Genomic DNA, 6,927 nt, shown 5'->3' on the forward strand with positions numbered 1-6,927 from the left:
CATTTCATGGCCTCCCAGGAAAGGGAACCAGCAACCCAATTTTCAAAAACCCAGATGTAATTCTTCTTCCATATCTATTTTCCATGAGTGCTTTCATTTGTTTTTTTAAATGAAACTTAAAAATTCAGTTAAATGTTTAATTCTCTTGATATGCCTTTACTTCCTATGAAGTAATCAATAGATACCAAGGCTCAGAAGTGGAGGGAATATTGGAGATTTCTTTAAGTGACCAATCTAATCACAATCACACGTTCAATATCATTGTTCAGCCACATCCAGGTCCAGGCACTTTTTCACATGGATCAAGGCCTTTGGCTCAGATGGGGAATCTACATTTTAGCCAAACTCACTAAAAATTATCCAACAAGAATGGGAGTCAAATATAGACACTTCTTGGTGTTTTCCCATTTCTATTTGTCATAAATATCTCCTCTTACACTTTTGCCTTCAAGAAATTGTTTCAAAAATCCTTTCCTCACTATATTTATGTGTGTGACAGAAATGTTTTCAGACCATGGATTGTTGCTGATATTCTATCTGTGGTTAATCCTTATCTCAGTTCAGTCTGACCTGATTAGAGTCAACTAAGCCATTTCAGAGGCTGTGAAGTATCAGAAGACACGGGGTTTTGTTCTGTCCCTGCCTATAGCTATCTATGGTGGCTCATAATTTAATAATACTAATTGAGCATCTACTTTCTGAAAGACATGTGTTAACTTCAGTGTCTTCACTGGTAAAATAAAGAGGCTGACTAGTTGAGCTGGAAGCCCCTTCTGCTACAGAAAGCTTGGGTTTACAATACAGTACTCGCTATGTCACACACATCTTCCTTGAATGGATGGTAGCAATAGAGCTTAAAAACACTGCAAGTATAGCTATTCATAAACCAAAGGAAAAAACATCCTACTCCTCAGTGTTTATGAGTGAGTATGGCATCCTCCATGGTTTAAGTAGTATTTCTATCTTATTGGAAACCCATTAAAGAAGTACCATGAAAAGAAGTTTTTGACACTTCTGGAGTGTGTGTTGATGCCATGAATGAGACACACCTGTTCTAAATAATGAATTAAGTCTTGGTGCCTGAGTTACTATGGTTTCTTCCAGTCATTTTTTGTTCTGGTAGCATAAAGTTAAAGATTCAAAATGAGACAAGGGATGAAATTATTTTTTACTAAATTTTGTCAAAAATTTGAAAGCAAAATTATATAGTAGAAGTGAGGCAGTGTGTGGCTGCCCTATCCTGATCATAGTGTCTTTCAATAAAGAAAACTTTTCTTTCATTGGTAGATTGAAATGAAATTCTTAATTTAGTTTTTTCTAGAAATGTATCAACCAAAACCTCTAGCAATGCCCAGTTGTACTTCTCAGCCTTCTTCTATCCTGATGTCTGTCTGTTACCTTTCTCCATTTAAATTGATGCCCACTTGTTACAGATTAAATCCTACAATGGCCAAAAAAAAAATTCTCTAAATAATATTTTATCTTTAAGAACAATTGATATGACAAAATTACAACACAATGAAAGAGTTTGAGCAGTAGTTATTTCTCGGTGACCTTGTAACCATCATTTTCTACCGTACTGAGCAAATATTGCGGTTTAAATGGGAAAATGTTTAGTCCCCCATAGTAAAGGAAGATTACTTTTCAAGGGGTTGAAGGGGTTGAAATAAATGAGTTAATATTTTAATTAATAAAAATTTACATGAAATAGTTGGAAAATTGAGTGATTATTTCACAATTTGTTAGGTACTAGTATCTATATAGTTACTATATAAACTTTTTATAAATGTCTTGATATTAAAGTGGCATTAATGAGAAGGGAAATTATATTTATAATGCCATTTCCTAAATCATGCCTCTTTCTCTTCCAACCACCCTCCCACCCCCATTCCTACATATGAGACACACACACACAGTTAGTTAAAAATGAATTTTTTTTCAGTAACTGTTCTCTTGAATTCAAATTCAGGGAGTGCTGATGTCGATATAGTATTTTCAAAGTTTTTTGTTGTAACCTGTGTAAATAATATGCAGTTTACAGGATTTGGGGTTGTAGAATTTAAACTGGAAGATTGGACACCCCAGACCTCAGGACTACAATATTCCAGATCAATTTTGACACTCACCTAGCTATATATTAACTGATGATCATTTATTCATTAAGCTAAGATTTTTTACTTTAACATTTCTGAAAAAAAAACTTTTTGCCCATTTATTATTTTCATAGACAATCATATGTGTATAATACTATTATCAGTCTGGCTTATAAAAATTTTTTATATAATTACATTATTCAATTTAGTCTTTCACTTTTCTCTGTGCTAGCAAGTAAGAAATGTCTGGATATTGACTTGGTTGAATCAAGGCTGGGTTAAAAAATAGTTTTGCACACCTGACGTGTAAGATTAAATATGAGATTAAATACGATACCTTGGGTAAGTCTGACTTCTCTGTATATCTTTTTTCCCTTGAGAATTGTATTTTAATGTAGCTTATAGGTGCTAAAATGATCCCCTTTTCCTAAAAACCAAGCTTTCCCTTCGGCTTTCCACAGTAGTTTCTGTAAATGTTTTAGTTGAGAACTGAATGCTTGTACAGTCGATGGCAATTTTGAAAATATATATTATATATGTATATGGAAAAACTTTAAAGATGCTTTTAATTTATTTAATGACTGTTGCCTTCCTATCTACAATGGTAATAATTTTCGTACTTAGATGGTGAGAAAAAGTTCTTTTTACTACAATTATTACATGCAAAATGACATTTGGTTCTTCAGTACATTTGCTAAAGGGGAGTATTGCAGTGAAACTGTGAAAGACGCTTCACTACTGATGTGTAAGCTTTGCTGGCTTTGTATCACTTTCCTCCAGTAATGGAGAGCTTTTCACTATACAGCTTGGAAATAAAATTGCTTAACTGAACGCCTCCTCATTCTCCTCTACTTATCATTGGGAAAGACCACATTTTCAAAACTTGAAAAAGTTGAAAAACTGTGCTGCATTTGAAAAGAGATGATAAAGTTTGCGCAGAGTTGAACATTTTCAAATGGTATCATGAATGGAGCATCATAACCTACAGACAGCATAACATGAAACATAATTAACACTGTGAAACAATATTGAAATATACCCATAAGGAGAAAACTCTTATGTCTTCCAAACTTGAGAAACTCAATTTGAATTGTTTCATATTTTCCTTCTCTTTCTCTCTCTCTCTCTCTCTCTCTCTCTCTCTCTCTCTCTCTCTCTCTCTCGGCATTTCTTGTTTAACCACAAACTCCACTTAGAAAAATTTTTTCTGGATGCCTGCTATTTGACAATAACTTTATTTCATCTGTCATTGTTACCATGTCCTGTCCATTTTAGGATGATAAGCATCTAATTTAATTAATCTGATCATTGTGATGTATTTCACCATTTTTGTTTAGGCTATACCTTTTTCTTTAAGAAGAAAAATGACCTGAGGTTAAGAAACAAAATATACTTTCATATTATTTTCACTCATTTAATCTATCTCTGTTACATTTATTCAGACTGTGCTGTTTAATTAAAAACCACAGCATTTTGTAACTACCAGGCACTCTAAAGATCACGTTGAACAAGTTCCTTAATCTCTCCATGCCTCACTTATCTAAAATAAACTTCTTGCCTTATAGGGTTGTTACAAGGTTTAAAGAAATTATACACGTAAATTATGTTGCCAAGCGCCTGAAGCAGAATAAAGATTTAGTTACTATCAATTACTATTATTATCTAATCCAGTCTTCTCATTTTCCAAATAAGGAAATGTAGACATGCTGTGGTTTACACCTATTTGGTTGTCTACTCCTCGTGCCCTCTTCTGAAAACCAGCTCCCACCAACAGACATGGGTTCCTTGACACTAACCAAGATGGGCATCTGACAGTTCAGAAAGAGAAGAATGAATCTGGCGCAGATAGAACACTGAGCCTTACAGAGTAAGGAGAATAGCTGCCTTGTTCCTGATGATATTCCAGTTTCAGCTCCTGTCTCTCAGAAACTGCACTTTCTGACCTTGGATGACATGAGATATCCCTGCAAACTCAGTAACGTGCTCACTCTTACATAAGCGGGTTTGAGCCCATGTCTGTAAATTGCAGCCAAAAGAATCTTGACTACGCTGCATCGAGTTGCTGAGTATGCTCAGTGTCATCTGACAAACTACTAGGAAAACTGGTGTTAGAACCCTTCGTAACATCATGAATGAGAGAGCAATGTCTCTGAGGTCCAAAAAGCTTTACATTAGAATCCTGGCACTGCCAGTTACTACCAGGGTGACATGTGCCCTTGAGGAATAATAACCAGGTCATCATGACATCAGGGTGGTCAGTTCTGTGACTCATGAAGACTTCCAAAAGGGTCACTGCTGTAATTCATTGACTCAGTTCTCATGCCAGAGGAATTGCCTTGAAATACCTCTTAGGATAAGACTTCGTAGCTATCAGCAGAAGATATGGTGGAGGTAAGGGTTGAGAATAAGAACTCTGAGTACAAATCCATATCATCCTATAAATCACTTAGTACAGGCACACCTCAGAGATGGGGTCAATTCCACGGCACCACAATAAAGCAAATACTGCAATAAAGTGAGTCATACAAATTTTTTGGCGTTCCAGTACCTATAAAAGTTATGTTTACATTCTACTGGAGTCTATTAAGTGTGCACTGGTATTATTTCTAAAAATATGTACAGACCTTAATTTAAAAATACTTTATTGCTAAAAAATGCTGACCATCATCTGAGCCTTCAGCGAGTCGTGATCTTTTTGCAGTAGTAACATCAAAGTTGGCTGATCACGGATCACCATAACAAGCATAATAAGAACGAAAAACTTTGAAATATTGTTAGAATCACCAAAATGTGACACAGAGACACAGAGTAAACAGAAGCTATTGGAAAAATGGTGCCGACAGACCTTCTTGACACGGTTGCACAAAATTTCAATTTGTAAAAAACACAGTATCTGCGAAGCGTAAAGACATGGGACGTTTGTGTTCCTAAAGACTATTCAGCTTGTACAAAACCCTATCTTAAGCCGCATGAGCTGTTTTTAAATTTTGGAGACTAATCCCTTGGGTGGCCGCCTGGATGGGAGGGGAGTTTGAGGGAGAATGGATTCATGTATGTGTAGGGCTGAGTTGCTTTGCTGCGCAGCTGAAACTATCACAACATTGTTAATCGGCTATACTCCAATATAAAATAAAAAGTTTTTTAAAAGGGGGTCACGGAAGAGAAAGAATCAAGTCCACGTGTGGACAACTGCCACACCCAGGGAGGGGCAGTAACACCAGATTACACCTGTGCCTGACACGAGAGACCTTTCCTTGGCCTTCTTATCTCTTTTTCCTTCTGTTTACCTGACTTTGGAGAGGCCAGAAACGGTCAGTGCAGAAGAAGGCGAAGCGAAACCGGGGCTGACTTGTCCATATGCGCTCCTCCAATTCCCCGATGCAGGTTTTTGAGCCTGGCACAAACCCAAGCTCGGGGAGGGGAGAAATTAGATATTGAATGAGGGTTTGAAACTTTAATATTAGACTGGACTGGGGCTTTCAAAATCTTGAAGTGGTGGGAAAAGCTACAAGAACTCTGGGATTTTATCCAGCGACAGAGAAGACTGATTTCTACAGTGTTAGGTTTAAAGGGACAGTGGTGAGTTGGAATAAAGTTACTTTCGGCTTGTTTGCTGCCAAGTCACAAAACCAGTTACCTTTGTAATGTTGCAGGAATCAAACAAGCTAATGGGTGGGAGAGCTCTTTGAACATTGTAAAATGTTATACATATTTGGCAATATTGCTTATTCATTTATATGCATATAGACATAACTGAAAAAATAAAACAGAAAACACCTAGTAAGCATTCATTCAGTGTGAAGAAGGTCCTATGCCAGATGTTTAGAGGTTGTAAAAATAAACATGACATTGTCCCTGCAAAAACAAACAACAACAAAAAAACAAACCCTATCTTAGTTAGCGGAGATGTGCTTGACGATATACGACATCAATGTTTAAGTTGTCCACAGTCTCAGAACTGGAAATTAGGTATATGTAACTATTATCAAATGAATATCAACAAGTAGTGCTAAAACATTATCACAGTGGGCAAAACCACAATGCCACAGGGTTATACATTTAGATCCACAACATAAAATTTAAGGATCCACAGGTCTTCTCTTCATGCGCTTATGTTCACAAAAGAAGGATCTTCTCATGGCATGAGTTTTCACACTTAAATTGGGTTTTAATATTCATTTTTTTTAGTTGTATTTGGTGTAATGCTGGATTCTGGCCCTGGCATTGCTAAGCTCTGGGCTTGTGTGCTTTGTTATGTTCCTTCACCTCCTGGTGGCCTTAATTTTCTCTTCAATGGTCTTTAAAATCCCCTCCTTCTCAAGTGTACCAGATTCTATGATCCAGACATTCTTACTAAATCACAATTTCCAAGCATTTTTGTCCTGATCATGTCTTAGGAAGAAACAGCCGAAGTACTGATGAAAGGGAGAGTGGGAAGCAGGTGAGAAAGTACTAGGAAAGGGGGTCAACCTGCCCTCAACTTAGACGATCAGAGATTCTATTGCACTTCTATCATATGATGGTGCTTTTGAGACGCCTCTACCTTTCATGCCTGTATTTAACTTAAAGCACTCATTCTCTCATTTTAATAGGAAAATAATTTTTTTAAACTAGATTCATCTGTCATTAATTAGAGAGGATAGCGTGGGAGTTAGGGGCTCAGGCTTGGAGCATTAGAATCCCAACTCTGTCTCTTATTAGCTGTGTGACCTGGGACAAGTTATTAACCCTCTCTGTGCTTCATGTCCTCATGTGTAAAACAAGAACAAAACACAGAACCTACCTCACAGAGTTGTGAGGATTACTTGAGTTATGAAACATGCAACACTTAGAA

This window comes from Physeter macrocephalus, chromosome 7 (assembly GCF_002837175.3).
Source record: "Physeter macrocephalus isolate SW-GA chromosome 7, ASM283717v5, whole genome shotgun sequence".
In the NCBI taxonomy this organism is placed as follows: domain Eukaryota; kingdom Metazoa; phylum Chordata; class Mammalia; order Artiodactyla; family Physeteridae; genus Physeter; species Physeter macrocephalus.